Source organism: Neodiprion pinetum, chromosome 3 (assembly GCF_021155775.2).
Source record: "Neodiprion pinetum isolate iyNeoPine1 chromosome 3, iyNeoPine1.2, whole genome shotgun sequence".
Classification (NCBI taxonomy): domain Eukaryota; kingdom Metazoa; phylum Arthropoda; class Insecta; order Hymenoptera; family Diprionidae; genus Neodiprion; species Neodiprion pinetum.
Window position 1 is genome coordinate 37,280,479 of NC_060234.1, and position 18,845 is coordinate 37,299,323.

Consider the following 18,845-nt stretch of genomic DNA (forward strand, 5'->3'; position numbering starts at 1 on the left):
GTTCAAACTTTATTTATTTAAAGAAACGTCATTCGTCCATGTCGGAATTAGGGTAGTTCAAATAGAATGTTTTCCGTTTACAGTTAGCTCCGAAGTTCAAACTAGTTTTATCCACGTCTTGCGAAAATTGAACTAAAGCTAGTGATTGTAAGACTGGGATGTCGGTGGGTGCAGATATCTAATAAACTTTTGCGGCACACCGCAGTTTTCGATGAAAAAAAATTTTTTTTTTTCATTCTCTTTGATTCGTTCCGACGAACGACACCATTGTTGAACGTGAATGGTCTGAAGTGGTTCGGTGTCCTCGAACCACGAAGACGAGGGGATGCCGAAGAGCGAATAGAAGCCGTGGCTATACATGTTTGAAGTAGCAGGCAGCAAGCAGCGTAGCCAAAAACTCGGCGGAAATGCGCCGCGATTGTTATCCGCAATTCCGTAGGTATTCCGCCCGAAAGAGTTTTAAAAAATTGCAAATTTTCTGCGCACATTCAGGTCGTTGGATCCGAAAAATCGAGACCTTTTGCACTCGACCCGTCTCACGCGTTCGAACGAAACGCCGCCGCTAGCAATTGAATCGGTTCGATCTATAATTGACGCAGTGATAGTTGTGAAAAATTTTCAAGTCGGCACAGACGCGAAGTTGGCTGTGATTGAGTGGATGGTGGTCGAGGAGTGCGCAGCGCGACTCTGAGGAGGGTCACACGAAAGTCAAAACGAAGAGATAAGAGAGACACCAACGTTACCTCAAGTGTCCTTGCTTGGGATCAGTAGACGGATGCCGAAAGAATGGAATCTCAGGCAGAAGAAGTCTCTTTGCCAAAGGGGTGAAAATATGAAGGGTGAAAAAGTCGGAATGGTTTCACCGACTCCCAGAGGAACATTTTCTCCTACAAAGTGTTAATCATTTTTAGACTTCTCGTCGCGTTACACCGTCTTTGTGACACCGTATCTCCCTTCTATTAGATTTTCAGCTGCGGCAGCTTTGATTAGTATTCATAGCCATAAAACGGGTGCATTATACTAGGTATATACTCACGTCGTTACCCTAAAGAGAAATAAGACTCTGTCCTGACGCCGCGTTATATCTCGTATACACTTTATATGGAAACATGGACAGGGTCGTAAGATTTCAGCGAACCTTTCGTGTAAATCTCCAGACTCACGGAGATCTCGGTGGGTTCATTCGCTGCCGACACGTTTTCGTATATACAGGAGACCTCGTGTCGGGTTTATGGTTATTTCGGACAACGCCGAAGACGCCGGGTTAATTTCACCCGGCCCCCTGAGACCTCGAGATCAAACGTCGCCTAAACTCGATATTAATGCAGTATACGATTGCGTAATCTGGGGATAAAATCGCCGGGTTAATTAGTCGGAAAATTCCCCGTCGAGTTCCAGTTTTTTTCGTTTCCATTTCCGCAGTGTCGAAAAGATTTTAGGGTAAATGGTAACGGTTCGGCCGAGCTTTCCTTCCGTCTGAAACTTTCCCAGTATTTCTGTGACTCGAAATCAGGCATGGATTTCCGAGGCGGTTGATGCGATTACGATCCTTCGGGGCTCTCGAGAAAAAATTGACCGATCAATTAGCAGAAAACATCGTAGCTATCTGATCGGAAATAATTGCCATTTAGGGTCATCCGCTTTTAGGATTCGCCGGTTAATTATAGCTTCCGCGGAAGTCAGTCGTCGGGAAAGGCTGGGTAAAATTTGCTCCGTTGAACAAAACCGCGCATCGTTTCTGTTAGGATAAAATGATCATTCGGCGCCTGTCATCCAGTTTCGTGACGAAGTTATTCGAAAGACGTCGTCGTTCTTCCGACGGTTTTTTGCTCCGTCCAGAAAAATGTCGGGTCACGTTGTCGAGGCGAGGCTCGCGGCAGGGGTTGGAATGCAAGGGGATGGGGTGGCATGGAAGCTGAAAGAAACCCGTTGTGTTTCCTCGCCCTAATGATCCTCGGGCGTCGACCCGATCCCAAGGGGCAAGACAGACAGGCTCATTTGGCGTCTCATTTTCGCTCCCTCCAGATACCCCCTTGTTTTAAACATACACATCGTCCATATATACACGAGCACCATGCGGAGCACTCACTTTTTCACCGCGAAATGGATACGTGGCCCATAAAAACCCGTGGAGTATTCTCTTCCCGCTAGCTTGCAGGGAGAAACACTGCACCCCATGGAATTCTATCTGTTACATCAAAGTGGATTACTATGGAATGCTCGACTTTGAATGCTTGAATGTTAAAGAGCAGCGTCAATTAGCGATACGTCAATATACGTCGCGGGGTGGTGGATTGTTTGTTTTTTCATCAGTTTAATCCATGGTTTACACCCACGTGTCCTGCCCCCGCGGGTGGATCGAAAAAGCGTTAATATAATCGGATTTCAATGTACAAGAGAACGTTAACGAATTAGCGTTATATATACACATGGATCGGAGATGCTGGTACGGAATTGGATTGGGTAATTGTTGCGAGATGATTGATCCAGTACCGTGTTTGTTTTTTATTTTCTTTTTTCGTTTTCGCTCTTAATTTTTTTCAAACTCGTATATCTCTCGATAATTTGCCTATAAATCTCGACTTTTATCGAATGCAATTTACCGCTTGCATGCCCAATTGTAACCAAGGCCTCACTGCGGCTGCGATTCGTCGATTATTACCAACTTCAAGCTGCAGCAATGCAATTCGAGGCTGGTCGCGACTATTAGCTGCTACGGAATGCATCGAAGTGTGGCAAGCTGTAAGCTCGTAGTTCTGGCATCAACGAGCGGCTGTATTTCAGGGACTGATTCACGCTGATTGGATAACCAATTATTCACCGGCAGCTCGATCCCCAGTTAGTCACTGCAGGAACGAACCTTTTAATCACAAAACCAGCACGAAGAGAGCAAGCATTTAAATTTATCTTGTACTTTGAAAGCAGTTTGTCATTTTACTGTTGTGTAGAAAATTTTACATCTGGGAGGGATGAAGCTTGCAGGCGGTATTGGGCTGCAGGAGAATTGTAAAGAAGAATCTCTTTTACTCAAATTGGAAGACTTTCGATTTGTCTCGCGAGATTTGCGGGCCTCGTGCTTTCTCCTTGGACCGTAAAAAATGAAGACGCATCGAGGCAACGGTCTGATGAATTTTTAGGGGAAACACGAATGTCGAATATTTCCGTTCCATTACTCCCTGAAGCTCGACCCGGCCGGATGAAGTAAGGAAAGTGGATGCGTTACGCCCACGACTGTAAATGTCGGAAGTACGTATAATGTATAAAAGTAGCGGGGTTGCGTGCCCGAGCACAGATTCCCACTAAGAATATATCATAGGCGTACCGTTAAGTGAAGACCATTTCCAAATGATCGAAGAATCGCGAAATAACGGCCGGACAAGCGCAGCTCAGATTCGTCGAGTTGAGTTAGATCGAAACAATTATGTCCTCTTGATATGGAGGAGCAAGAAAAAATAAATTAACGAATAAATTAGAAGAAAAAAAAGAAATACAATAGATTCGCTGGGACAGATACCTTAATTCCTATTCTTCCTCTATTTATTCAAAAAAGAAATTTTCAAATGCACCGTATATCCAATTTCGATAAATCGTCGTTCGTTTTTTTTTTTGTAAATGAATTATGCGTAAATCACGTGAGCTTGAATTTTCATGCAGCTTTTTGCTTGACCGAAAGAAGAATTGATCCGAATCAATACAGCCGTAGGTTTTGTACGATAAATTAATGATTTATTTTAAAATACATTCATATTGTCATAAATTCATGTCAGGTGATTTGTGCTGAATTCATTTAGGAACAAAATGAGCTCTATTATTCATTGAAATGGGACAAATTACACGAATTTGACATCAACAAGGGGTGTAATACTGGATAATGTAACTCATCTGAGATTAATAATTATACCGAACGATCTATGTTCACCGTCTTCAATTTTTCTTGAAACCAATCAGAGGGTAGATTTTTTACACAACAAATTGGAACTCGATTCGGTTATCGTTGATTGTCAAACTCTGCTTCATTATACCGGACTGTATACCTGATACACCCTTTTAGTAAGATTGACTTTCGAGCTTTCATCGAAGCTCGCATTTTCCCTCGTCGTCTTTGGAAGGAAGATGGGGCTTGCGATACGTCGCAGCGAGAAGATGAAATTCCGAATTTCGCACTATAATTACGTGTAGATATCGTACCTAAACACATATACAGGCAATTCCGTTTCAGGATGACGGTTATTCAACTAATTCCTTTTGGCCGCGAGGCGTCGACGCCCGTTATCGATGAATCGCAGTCTCGGTCCTCATACCGGGAGCTTTGAAAGTGCGAGGGAACAAAAAGCCTTGGTCGCGTGCCATTTAGCCGACCGGCCATCCGACGCGTTAATTAGCCATTTAGGACTCGTCCTCCTCATAAATCACGGTGCAGTTGCAGCGTAGGCAGGAAGTTGAACCCTTTTTAAAAGCTGGAACTGGCCCATTTACCCCGCGAGTTTCATCCCGTCAAGATTACGTCCGAGGCTTTGCCATATCTCTCCATTTTCCGCTAAATATCAGGCTGCAGGTTCCGAGTCGACGCGACGCGAGACGCTTTAATTCTATTCTGCACAGCGAAAATGACTGGCCAAATTTTATGCACACGCGTTTGTAAGACCGCGTCTCTTCTGGCAACGACTCGCACATGACGGAAGAGTCTGCGGGACCCGTGAAACACGCTAACTGTAGTAATTTCCTGTGCTCTGGGCGCAGCTTGTATAATTATATTGTGCCACGGTTAGGTTGGTTGCCCTTCGTCGGGTTACCCCAACAACAATTTTAATAACCCTCGTAATTTTTTATCGTTATTACCGCAACTTGATTTTAGCGAGACGTGATTAGGGAGTATTGAGGAAACGGATCATGAGGTTTAATTTTCACCTGATGTGGAAAATGCTATTCGTAATGATCAGTTTCGGAACGGTCCGTCAACAATATCATCCTGACGTTCGAGAAAAAAAAAGCCTTCGTTAAATTTATATGAGCTACGAGGTGCTCGGCGCATTTTTACTCAACTTGACGTTATTGCTTAATACCATCCAATTATAATACGTGATAATCGTGATTGAAATAAAGTTTACTCGAATTTAATATGTACAATTATTATCTACCCGATCACATTTTTCATAATCTTCGTCAGATGTTCTATATCGTTTCATCGAATTTAAATCATTGTCATTCACTGTAACGAAGCATTTACTGCGGACTTCGGAAGCTTATTGGCACCTCTTAAAAATCGATGCTTTATCACTGATTTTACAGAGCATTTTATGGAGGTGTTAAATTACAAAGCGATTGTATCTTTACAATACGTAAATACTGTCAGTAATCGCAGCGAAGCAAAGTGTTGACGTCGGTATGGTTTGTCGTTTCGAAAAATGCAGAATGAAAAGAAGAAAAAAAAATAAAAATAAAAAAAAGAATCAAAATCCAAACACAAGGTTGTGTTGAGCGTCGTAGCCGGTGGTTGTGACGTCATATCTATCCATCAGGGTCGAAGGGGTAAACTCGTAAATCTCGTAAAACGTAGACTTTAGTAAAACCAAAAAAACAAACAATAAATACACGCGAGCTGCGCCTATCTGCTGCCTGCATCCCGATGTAATTGATTGCCATAATGTTTTATATCCACCTTACCGTAAAAATTGCAAAAATTTTCATTGCCTTTTCGTTCCAATTTTTTTTACGCCTCTCACGAGTTTCAGAACAAAATGAGACAGAGACGGAAATGTATTCTTACGGAAAATTCAGCGATGAGCAAACTCTTCGCCATATTTTCCCGGTTAAAAAATAGACGTAAAAAAAAAAAAAGAAAAAAAAAAAAAACCTTTCAGCCGTAGCCGATGTTTAGATCTATTTTCTGCCGACAGAAAATGATCCGCAGATCTTAATCACCACGTCCTTCGACACCTGCCACCTTAGTTGTCCTTTTTTCTTTCCACCCTTCCCTCGATTTCCACCGATCTTTCAACCCTAAACTTACTTGAAGCCTGTCACGTAAAAACTGTGATGATTTTCACACGGGAATTATTTTGTCAGTTGAAAAAATTTTATATTCAGGCTCAGTAGGAACGATGAGATAATTCTCCATATCAATCGATAGATAATAATGTTGCGTGGGTGGATGAACAACAGCGATACTGTCATTAATATCGAGTCTGATAATTGATTACGGCGATAGAGAATGATGCTGAAAATAAAAGCAAGCAACGGAGTGACGGGAAAGGGATACACAAAGGAGAGAATGGGCAGGTGGAAAAGCGCAGGTTAGAAGCATGCTCTTCTCTACTCCGTTACTTACACTGTGTAAATCAACAACGAGTACGTATATACTTATACATACGGTGATCGTCCGTAATAAATTACCCTATCGTTCCCTTTATACATTATTGTTTAACAACCTTATAGTTATACGTCTGTTTCTTTATTGTAATTAAACTAATAAATTCGGTATGTATAAATTTACGCTATCGAATTCACTCCCGCCTACAATGAACGAATGATCACCCAAGAGCATAATTCGGCAAGGGAGAAGAGAATCCGTCGGTCGCTATTTACTAAAATTTTGACGTCACCGAGCGACCGCTGAACGCTCGACGATACGACCAACCACTTCTTATAAAAGCGCCACCGCGGAGCGACGCTCACTTCTCGTCTGATTAGCGCCGAGTTGACATCAGCTTTGATCATCGAAAGACCGCATATTTTGGTTACGTAAAAGGTTGACAATGAGTACCCTCTTTTTGTGCAACCTTCTTAAGAGCGTTTAATTCGTGTAATCTTGTCCGCAGCGCCTAATTCGCGCCATGTTCTCAAATCGACTTGTTCGGTTACAATAACGAAACGCATTCCGTTTACTCCTTCCTTCGAATTAACACTGTTTCTTTACTTTTCAGTTTCTTTCGATACAGCGCTACTCACGTTATAACACTACGATTATTCTTCTGGTTTCAATTAAGTTTCTTATCCTCCCTTATTTATTATCATTATCTTTCAAATATATCTTTTCTTCCCAAAGACTCAGTCTGATCCTTTGGACGATTCATCCGAGCCAAACCTGATATTATACAATTATGTAATTGCTTTATTATCAGAAGCAAGGGTAAAAGGATAATCGGCGTGAAGGAAATAAGGTAAATGTTGAAAACAATATCCCCAAATATGTGATATTTTTTCTCGTACGCCGGGTGGAGAATCGGAGAATAACAAGTTCGTAAAGAGTCTTCGACGAGGCGTCGACGGATCTCTGTTGCTACTCAAAAGAGAGATATAAGCGAATCATCTATGGTGGAGCGAGAAAAAGTGCGGCCGAGTAATGACGGATTTGCCTGTTGCCGTCGAGCTGCGGTTATTGAAGCAGAAATACGTTTGGCAAATGACGGGATTATCCGTCAAGGGATCGAATCGAGGGACTGACGAACGGACGGGTAATTGTGCTTGCATGGACATATTTACCCCCCTGCAGTTTGGATTACGTTCGATGAGCGTTGCTCCATTGATTAAATATAAATTGATCGCACCCGTTAGCGGTGTAGGTATATCGCCGTGGGGCGGGGCTGAAGTTCCGAATTTGAACAGTTCCGAAAGCGCCTAATTCGGAATTGTTTGGTGGCGAAACTTGAAGTCAAGAGATCTTTACGAAGATACTTTTACGAAACGACAAAGTTTTTAATCGTCGGAAACCCGACGCTGCGACGGCTCATAGTTCGAAAACGCAGGATTGCGAAAATTCAAGCTGCGATAGAGCAAAGTTCCGATAAGAAAAGGTTCGGCAAACTCGAACTCCGTAAATAATATATACTTGCACAGCGTAGTTTACTTAGCGAGTGCGTACGAAAAATCAGATTCCGAAAATAAATGTTATCGAAAATCCAGAACAAAGATTAGTGGTGAAATTTTACCGAGCCAAAAATTCACAGAACTGAAAATCTTTGATCATTCGGAATCTCAATGTTTCAGATTTTTAATTTTCTCATATTCGCACTTTCCGAACTTTGACTTGTCGGAGTTACGCACTTTCGGAATTTCGACACTTCGGAACTTTGATGTTTCGTCATAGTTTGATTTCTTTACTTTAAATCTCGCCACCAAAAAATGTGGAATTCACGATTTCGGAACTTTTCAAATTTGGAATTTCAACCCCGCCTCATTGCCGATCGGCTCTAAGTAGGTATCCGTTAATTCAAGCTCTGTACCAGGAATCGGAGCTTTGGACATTGAGTTATCGTGCATCGTTTTCCGGGAAGGAAGAATTCCGTAAGTCCGCAGGGCGTTAAGAATATAATGAACGACGCATCGAATATATTTTCTCGAAGAGAAATTGCTGCAGCCCAGATAACAAGCTTCCAGCTTACCAGTTCAAAGGTACCTATACATAAAGGTATAAGATCTTTTATACAGCTGGTAGACGTCGATCGGAAGTAAATGAAGAGACGATGGAGAAGCGGATGGGAGTAAAAAACGAAATCCGCAATGCTGGTTCGACTCAAACGATCCGTCGCGGGATACACGCTTCGGCGTACGACGATGGTAAGTACAGAAGTCTTTACTCCGGCTAGATGGATGCTCAAGTGACTTGAAAACCGGAGAAAAGTGTCGCTTTGCCTCCTTACACACCTCATTCGAATACCTTATAGTGTAACTCTGCTTCTCTACGGCGCCTTAGAGTGCTTCTGAAAAATCTACGCGGTCTCCTTGCTCCTGAATCTCATTCAGAGATTCTCCCTGGGGGGAATAATTTTGAATAACCGCGTGGTACAATTTGTTAAAATTTTTCTTTAAGCTCTGCACTATTTTTTCCGATATTATTACGAGGTAAGAAATTGCCAAAAAAGCTCCCAAAAGTTTCTAACGAGAAAGAATTCGCGAAGGAGGTGCGTAAACAGACGCGATGAACGATATGAGGTATTTTGTTTAAATTTTCGCGGCGAGTCTTCAGCCTTGGGGGAATTCCGCCTATTGATTTATTGCCCTCTTCGCATCTGCTTTTCCATCATTTTGCGTTCCGGCTGCCGCGATACTCAGAGCGAGCAAAGTCTGGTCTGTCTCTGTACTTACACAGAATTCTTATCGACTCGAATACTTTGTTTACGCAGTATCATAACCTGGCTTAATAATTTTTTCCCCTGTATCGATGATCGGAAGACTAATTTTTACCTACTTCATAAAATAACTAGCTCTTCTCTCGAGGCTTGTGAAACATTATCCAAATCCGTTTGAGCAGTAATATAACCGGCGTCTTTTACGCCGGATCATCCGATCCGAATTTTCTTATTCCGACCTTTCTACATCGCTGTGTTCTACCTACTCTTCAATTTTCCCTGGGAAAATAACGATCGTTGATGCTCTGCGAGGTGTGCAGCTGCATCTCGGAGGGCCGTTTTCCCTCCATTTCTTGTAATTATAGTTCGAAAGCTTCTCGCCGACCCTTTGTTTTCACGATGGTGAAGAATTCTTATTAAACGACGAGCTGCTGCACAGTCATGGGTGATAATTAGAAAGTAATACCAAACCGCGATGCTGCTGCAACGAAGCGGCTGCAGAGACGCTATTACTCGACATTAAGAGGAACTGCATGTCGGAGGAACTGATCACCTTAGAATGCAAACATACATTTTTGTCCGGAGTAATACTATAGATAAATTCTGAGGGTTACGGAGAATTCGCAGCAAATGCTTGCGGTTTGATCATCAGAAAGCTCATTTTACACGATTCGTGCATGAACAATCGACCAGCCAGCTAGTTTTGCTGAAAAATGAACCTATTCGCTGACCTACGTAACAGGAATGAATTAATTATGGATAATGCCGTTTTTGATGTTTATAAACAGCGAACGTCCATAAAAAATTTGTCGAAACCGTCAGAATTTCCAGTACTCGTGAAAAGAAAAAAAATGGGTCTTTGCACCTGACGACAATCAGTTTTCGTGATATACTGCAAGTTCGCTTAAAATTTCACACTCAACCGGCTGATCCTTGTTACACCGTGCCAAAACGCAAGGGGTCTATTTGTCTAGCACCCTACTTACAATGGCTTAGAATTAGTGCCGAGGAGGAAACTTAGGTTCCGGACGATCCTAATTCAGTCAAACACGGGTAAGAAGCCCCATGATAGCAAGCCTTCGTCAGGCGAGTCCAAAGAGCACCGCTGCAGCTTATAACGCGTTATTTGCGAATCCCCGAAGCGTTTCTTGCCCACTCTTGTGTTTGTTAATTATCCTGCAAACCGGACAGCGGACAATATAAATCAGTCATCGCGCTACAAGGGCGGTAATTTTTTTCACCCGAATTTTTTTCTCGTTCTTTACGGACTGGTGCCAACTGTCAACGCGACTCGTTATTCTCGACAACAGCAAATAGTGAATCGTGACTTGAACTCGACCCGGGACAAGTTGGATTAATGGCATTCGCGTGTTTTGCCACCCTGCCCATGCTCGCCGAAAGGGAGAGCCAGCTTCTTCCGCCCTCCTCGCCCTTCGGGTACTCAATTAACAAGCCCGGAAAATCGCTTCAGAAACCAGACCCGCGTAATTCTGTTGTTTAAGTTTCACCTCGTTCGTTGCTTTCTTGGGAATCGTTAAAGGTAAGAAGATTATCTGGAATGGAAAGAGTCTCCCGAGTCCTTTAATAATCGTTGCTAATTCAGCGGGTTTAAGTGATACTAAAGATCAGGAGGAGATCTTGAGAATCTTCGTTTCTTTAAAGCTGGCATAGCTCGTCCGCGAACGGATAATAATCCTGAGCGATTGCAACAGTCGGCCGGATCTCGTGAGCCGTTTCTGAATAAGATTCGAGACGATTTCATCCCCCACAGTCGCCGCTCTAAGTCCTCCTCGATAATTTATGAATCTGAATTCGGAATTCAAAGGCTGCAGAGAAGCTTTCCCCTAATTTCCCAATTCCACCTCTGATAAATCGTTTGTGATTTCGCCTAGATCGGATGAAAAAAAAGCAGCCCGTAAAGCAAACATCCGGTGACTCGTTTGAAGTTTCGTTTGTGAACAGAAACGACGGAGTAAATATTTGATGCTTGGATATACTGATTGAAAGATGCAGAGGCATCCGAGTTTCCCTTTTTCAAAAGAGAGTTTTTCGTCGTCTCTAACATACCTGTGTTTGCGTGTGTGTGTTTCGATGTGTGAAATCAATCGGCACACACGTTTTTGTGAAAGAACTTTTCTCTCTACATTTTTCTAATGAATTAATTAAACTGAAGACACGAACTCCTCGCTATTACCTTAGTTGGACGAGTAGTTCATTTTCTGCCAAAGAATTTCGCGCGCGGTTACTTTTCTCCGTGTTTCCTTTCAATCCGTCGCTGTGACCCTCAGCTCAGTCATTCTACGCATACAAATTGGAAAATACGAAAGGAAAATACCTCAACGGGAAGAAAGAAGAATACCGAACGTAGGAAAATATACAACAAACGAGACGTTCGACGCGCTGCGAGATAAACGAACCAAACTCCACGTGTGTCCCTTTCTTCTACGTATTTTCGTTGTAATAATAAGAATGGAAAAGGTAATAATAGGCGAAAAGGTGTCGCCATGAATTCAAAATGTAGGTACATCGTCCCAAGGGTAAAGCCTGGGGAAACAAATCAACTTTTATTTGCACAATGTCAACCTAGTCGAAGGTTTATCCGCTGTAAATACTTGTTTTATTTCGTGGAATTGAAATTCATCCATCAAGACGATGAATTTTTGAATAAATAATGAAATTCGTTCGGCAACCCTTTTCAGGTCATTATTCGCAGTTTGCACAGCATCTAATTATTGAGCTTGCAAAGCGCCCTTATTTAGTCAGCAAATCAGCGTTTCGGTGCAGCTGGTTAATTGCTTCAAATTTCGCATAGCAAAACGCAATCGCATTTCCGTGGAATTTCCTGCCGCAAAATTTTGCGAATTCCACCGAGGGATCCGAATTATACGTTAACTCGGAAACCATTTTGGGTACGTGTGTAGCTTTAGGCACGTACAAACACGTTCCTCCAAAACATACGACCACCTAGGATTCCTCCATTCTTCCCTGGCCGTATGCTGCAGCCACTGCGGATCCACGGGGAATTCTTTGAAACGCCGAATTCTGGTTTCACTTTGCAATTTATGAACCACGCGTTGAACTTGACGATTATCTACAAGCTTCGTGGTCGATTATTGCATCTCGAATAGAAAAAAACACGGTTTTTATCAACGACGCCACCGTTAATCAGAAAACTTTTTACCTTGGACTACTTTATTTTAGTATCGCGTAGGATTTAAGGTCGAAGCATTTAGCTGTACAAAAAAGAACGACGCGGAATAGCACAACCGTAGTTCGTGAAGTAAAGAAGAAGGAAAAGGGTTTTACGTTCTCTCTTCCGTTGTAACTGTCCGTCCGAATGCGGACGCAGTATAAAGCAGCGATGCCGATTTAAAGGCCTCTCTAAAACCGCCGCACATCCCCGCATTACCTCACCTGTTTATACAGACACCAACAGCAGGTGCTCTAGTTACATAACGCACGGTGATCGTCACAGGCGGTAGTTGCTCTTTATTCGCGTTTCCGCCATTCTAGATCCTGGCAGACACCTGGGGTTTTACGCCTAGTCGACGGAAATATTTCCGGGTGAATTTGTCGGCGAAATGAAATTCGTATCGCAAGGGGAACGAAGAAACGAATAATCCGGATTCTTGCGATTCTTCCAAATGTGTCGCTCATCTCTGTACAACAATAGCTGATTCTTCTACCGATAAATCGATATGATTTACAAATCGTACCTGCTCTCAGTCTATTGCCTGCGTTTACGGTGCAAGGTATTGATTTTATACACCAGCCGTAAAGTTGAAATAGTTAAGCGCTTTGTTTCGGTACATAGACAAGGGTTTTCGCATGCACGGGGTTTGTTACTCCACACCTGCGGCAGAGGATTTGCTTCGTCGTTCGCGATTTAGCCGACCGTTTTTAGCGAGGGTAAAATTTTAGTTCACGTGAGGCATTAAACGTTCCGTTAAAATCTGCTCTGTACATATCACGTACCTTTTTGGACACCCGAAGATTGTTTCAGAAATATTAAGCTACATGACACCGCGCCTTGTTATCTCTGGATTACGTTCGACCTGAGCGGATTTCTAACCCGAAACTAATTATGCTTCAGAGTTGTAGATGAATTATTTACAGGTCTTGCCTAGAGGCTCATTGAATGTTTATAATCAACTAATTTGCGAGAGCTTAAAGTCGAGGGGTCAAGGGTTCAAGGGTTCGATGTAAATTGATTTCCCGATGGTAAATCACGAGCTCGTGAATGTAATACACTTGCTCGTGTAATAAACAAATTTGGCCAAGTATTACAGGTTGTTATAAAAAATGCTTACCTACACTAGGCGCAACGGAAATTTCCGAGTAATAGGAAAGGGAAGATGCGGGGGAGCTAGAAAGAGTGAATGAAAAACTTTGCGGTCCTGATCTTTCGGTAAAAAGTTTTACTACAAGGCTGACGATGAAGCAAGACATACTCTCTTCTCTGGAGATCATCAGGGTCCAAATCTCCGCTAACTTCAATTTAACGAGCAAAAATTTAAAAACGGAACAAACAAATTAGGCACTTCTTTAGGCAAGCTTCGTCTCGCCCATACATGATAAAAATTTCATTTGTTACAGTTACTAGAAAATTCTGCTGCGATGGATATAGCAACAATTATAAAGATTTAAATACTATCGGGATTACAAAAAAATGTTGTATACTACAAGTAACGATTCATAGAAATTTCTCTCGGTGTATTCACGTTTATACATATATGTATAACGTATATCGTACGATATTCTATACGGCAAAACGATATTAAGGTCATTACGGAATGTCGTGTTCACTTTATGTCTGCTTTCTCACTGCTCGAAATGGCTTCACATTTGTTACGTATTTTACTCTCCGCGTGACGAGTTTCTAATCGAAATAATGGAATGATCAAAGCCTTTTGCGAGCGAACGGCCTTGCTATCGCCTGTATTGTACGATTGAGCTACGTTCCGCCAGACGGCTTAAAATCGTGAGACTGTTCCGACTAAACGATCGCAGCTTTGACGCATTGACTCTCATCCTTGATCCTGGATAAAAATTTTTCCTCTGCGTTTAACGAACCGCGCGCATTTTCACTTCTGCTAATTAATTTCTGCACCACATATTCGCACTGCACCGATAAACGTTTCCTCAATTACAGGAGGCCATTGTCACCGGCCATGCAGGACAATTTCGCTGACATGTGAAACCGATGTATCCATTATAAACAAGGATCCACGGCTCAATTAGCCCACGCCCTGACTATTCACGAGGAACGTCGCCCTGGGAAGTCCCACGGGGTGTTTGGAGTTCACTCGGCTCACACTGATCGGTAATTATACTCTGACTAGTTGTCAAGCTTATCAACGAAGTCCCGTATACCCCGGGGTCCTCGGACGACGGGACGTCGGAAAATGTTATACATAAACGAAAACGGAGCCCAGTCACTCGCGTGAAAATGAACCCGAAGTTATTCAAGAGGTGATAGTGAATTGCTTCCGACGATTTCATCCTACACCAGGATACAAAATAACCGGTCCATTTACTACAAGTCAAGAGAATCTTCTTCGTTTAATACCCGGATAAATTATTACGCTTACGGAGCTTGCAGGGTGTTTTACAATTAACGGGTCCTGAAGGATCGTTCGAAGCCCTGCCTGGCGGCGATTCATGGCCTCCGCGTGGTGACGAAAGGTGGATTAATAAATGCGTTCACGTAGTTGGCGAGCGTAAACCGATCAATTCCTTGGATCAGTTGACCTGGTGACCCGCGGTGGCCTGTTAGCTCGATCCTCTCATCTCGTTTCAGGTAGGTTTACGCGCCAGTCTGAATACTGATCGGTCTGTTCGTAATCTCCTTATCCGGCGAAGTCTCCTCACAGCCACATCCTCTAAGGACACGCGATTCACGCGAGGTTCTTACTTCGAAGGGTTTTGCCACGTCCCCTGGAGAACAGGAGAGCTGAAAAGGGTTCGCGATTCGAAGGGTTGCCGGCTAATGATATTGCACGGGATGAAAATTAGGAGCGGAAACGAGAGGATTCTGTTATACCAGTAGCTTTTAAAGATTTTTCATTTTTCTTTTTTTCTTTCATCTGTACTACGACGGTAACAAGAGCGGTATTGATTGCATTGTTAATCAATAACTTTTGTCGCAATACTATGTATGCACACCTTATCCGTCAGTTTTTTTCTCGTTTTCCAGCCTCCAGGGATCGAGGATTCTTTGTTATTACTTCAATAAAGCTTGCAACGTGTAACGAGTGCTGGTTAAAGTAACGAAAGAACTTAAAAGACTTTGGGCTGCTTTTGCTCGGGGAAAATTTCTGGAATACCGGCTAGCCGTTTAGTGTAGGTAATCGGAGCAGCGGTTCTGTACCTCATATGAATTACTCTCGCAGCGTGTACTCGTGAATTTTACAAGAACTGCTGGTGTTTCATTCTCTTAGACAAAATTCCCTTTTTACACGGTGAGACGTGACAGTGAAATTCTCCAGAGTCTAGATGCTCGAGTAAATTCGTGCGCACGTCGATCTGGTCGACGATGTTCTGGAGGTGGAGGATGCAGCTGAGAAAAAAACATCGGTATTCCACTCATCCCGTAGAATCCGAACCCTGCAGGGATCGGCTGTATCTTGACCCGTTGACGGCTCTGGTAAATCCAATTGAAAGTCGCCTTTCACGAATTTCGAAGATTTGGACGAGAGCGTCTCGTCGGCGAAAAAAAATTCGTCGGAAAAATGTATGAAGAAATGTTCACGCTTTCCATCGATACAATTTGGGAACGAAATGTATTTGTTAATTTTCAGGAAATCTCTGTCAGGAGAACCAGATTTTTCCTGAGAACTGATCGCAGTTTTTATGCGCGGTTTGTACTAAAGGAACTTTTTAACGCTGTCGGAAGTATAAATAAATGCAAGATTGGATTTACTATGCACTGTTACTTTGAACTTTTTTTCTCTGCTGAATCGCGTGGGAAAATGAATTCCCTCGAGGCTGCGTCGGCGGTTTATCATACGTATGTAAATATAATATGAGCAAAATATTATTTCGAACTATTTCGTACCTGCATTCGTGGCGTATAAAATCTACGTTCATTTTATTCATTGCTTCGGTCGAATAGCAGTTGAACATGAATACGTTATTAAATGGTAAAATACACCCCCAGGCATGTGTAGCCGCATATATGCCGTACCCTTCGATTATAAAAATTTATCGGAAGAATCGCGGGCTCCTCTTTTTATTTCTTCGTTGCAGGATTATCCGCGGATGTTTGTAAATTCCATTCTCGAGGCTTTTCTTGTAATTCACCGCTATCTGTACGATGTAATGTTCGTATTGGAGGAAAAGTTGTCGGGAAGTTGGAAAAGTTATTCATCTTTTGTCCAGACGGCCCAGCTGATGTCTCTCGAATCGTGTCTCGTATTTGTTGCGATGGTGATCAGTTCGATTCTCCGATATGCATAAAGAGTACATTAAAATTTCTCGAGTGAATTCGTTGAAACTTATTCGAGAAACCTTTGCAAATTGTAACGTACAAGACTTGGGTTTTAGATTGTTTGGCCAAAAATCGATTGTTTTACTGATTTTATTAACAGATAGTCCTAGATTGAGTATTCATCGAATTATTAAGCTACATTCATAAACTACGAAGATCTCTTTGAAATTACAAGAGTAAAAAATACTGGAATTATAAACAAAAGCTTAGATATCAATGTTTTGTTTCAAATCCCTTCAAAACTGTTGAAATTCCATTAGATCCATTCCTTTTAACCCTGAGATGACTTGATTTTGTCCCATAAATTCTCTGAAACTGATTTCGTTTTCTTCATCAGTCAATTCAATATTGCAACTGTTTAATCATAATCAATATCGATGCAATGTTACAAAATCAAATATTCACAGATGTCATTTCGATAAACAAACAACAGACTGGAACGGAGCTGCGCAAATTCATTTTGGGATTTCCCCTGAAATTCGGCCCCTAATATAACATACATCGACTGTATCTCGGAAAATCCGTACGTGAAATATTAAAGCTGAAATGAATTTCCATCGGGGACTAAAGCTCTTTGTACGTTTTCCGAATAGAAGTGCATCAGTGAAAACCAAGGTAGTAAAGCTTCCCAAATTCAAGTTTAAATAATGAAAAGAAACCGACAAAGCACCCGGCCCCCATGTCCAAAGTAATCTCGACTATGGGCCGTATACATACATAATACGTAAGGTGAAATTCTCGCGAGATAGCCGCGCTCTTGTGTGAAAGCTCGGAAAGCTTCCTTTCACCCTTGCAGAGTCGTATCGAGCGCTTTGTCGACGTATCGGGAAGCGGGCTTGAATCGGAAGCATCGAGCCTGACACACTGACTTACTTTCTTGCGCACGCGGATCCAAGAATTACAAAGCCGAACATCAGGGTCATATCAATTTCCCGGTACAAATATGCCCGGCATCGAACGGGTCAGGATATCTGCCGATGACGCAGCCCGATTTCATTTAACCCCCGTCGGGGAATCCGGGACCGCCAGTTTTTTATCCCATCGAATTTACCTTGCAGCCGCAGCAAAACCGAGATAACAACGTTACGTATGACAATTTTTTTCCTCCCCGCCCGCTGGCGAGGGGCTGATAAGGGTTGAAAAATTAAAGCTCACCGCAGGAACGCTCGCGCCTATCTTCCACGGATTTTCCACCAGCGCTGGTCGCGTGAAGTTCGGTTTTCTTTTCGCGTAACTTATTATAATACGAAGAAAGAAAGTTCCGAACGCTCGGAGCCATATTGGCAAACAATGCGAAACTCCTCGACGCACAATGACGATGAAAATAAAAAATCTATGTTCAACAAATTTTTCAACCAGCTAATTGTGACTCGGTGCATTCATCGCCTGTCTCACTCTGGCGCCGAGGTAATCAGGCAAGGCTATGCTTTGACTTTTCCCGCTCTGCGCAGCGTGTCTGCCTGCATGTTCAATATCACCCAGGCGTATTTGCGACTGTACATCGCCAGGCCAATCAGGATTCGTTGGCATAATTGGCGCACAGCCGGAGACAATAAACCGGGTTGTTTGGAAATTTACCGATGGATGTGCATTCGGAGCAAACGTCGGGCTTTCGAAAGTCCACTTCGCCATATCGTTACTGCGATTGTGTGCTTAAAAATTCCTGACAATTTACTGTTTAGGAAAAATTATACGTCAGACCTCCGATGAAGCTCGGGATTGAACTCGTTACATTATACACAACGACGAGCAAATATCGTACCTAATGGGTGTTCCAAAAACGTTGGAAAATTTCGCAATTCCGCGTGGTTTTATCCGACTGCGACGGGGTAGCTGTTTGGTACGTTGTATAATTACGGAGGGCTGAAAACAATTGTCGACTCGTTACATTTTATTTACCCTGAGAATGATTTTTTCCTAAAACCTCTGGTTTCTGGACCCGCTGAGCGCGCGTAACTTCCGTTTTACGAGACGGCTGCGCGCACCTTGTTCTCATACTAGTTCTAATTTCTCAGAGTTACAGTATAGCGGATGTAATACCCATCTGCTCGCTAACTGCAAGGCTATACCGGCGAGGCTTTACGATGTCCTTGGCGATTTTTATGGGAACGAACGCGAACTTTTGCCGGACAAGTAAAGTACCGCAAAGCGTTTTCGCTCTTTAAAGGTTTCGATCGTTTTTCACCGACGTAAGAGAAACTCCGCCGCCGCTCTTCCTCGTCTTTCGATTCGATACCCGCGCGATCTCGACTTGAGGAACATATGTTTTTTGATCATACGGGAGTTCC

At 42.7% G+C, this 18,845-nt stretch overlaps 1 protein-coding gene and 1 long non-coding RNA gene across 4 annotated transcripts in view; one reads left to right on the forward strand and one right to left on the reverse strand.

Moving 5' to 3' along the window:
* Window positions 1-18,845, reverse strand: part of LOC124214505 (calmodulin) — a 79,844-nt gene that overhangs the window by 46,952 nt on the left and 14,047 nt on the right. The gene's annotated exons all lie outside the window — the stretch shown is intronic.
* Window positions 7,210-14,385, forward strand: LOC138190537 (uncharacterized). Its single transcript, XR_011176547.1, has 3 exons — window positions 7,210-7,454; window positions 8,226-8,556; window positions 14,221-14,385. It is a non-coding gene; the product is annotated as an uncharacterized lncRNA (long non-coding RNA).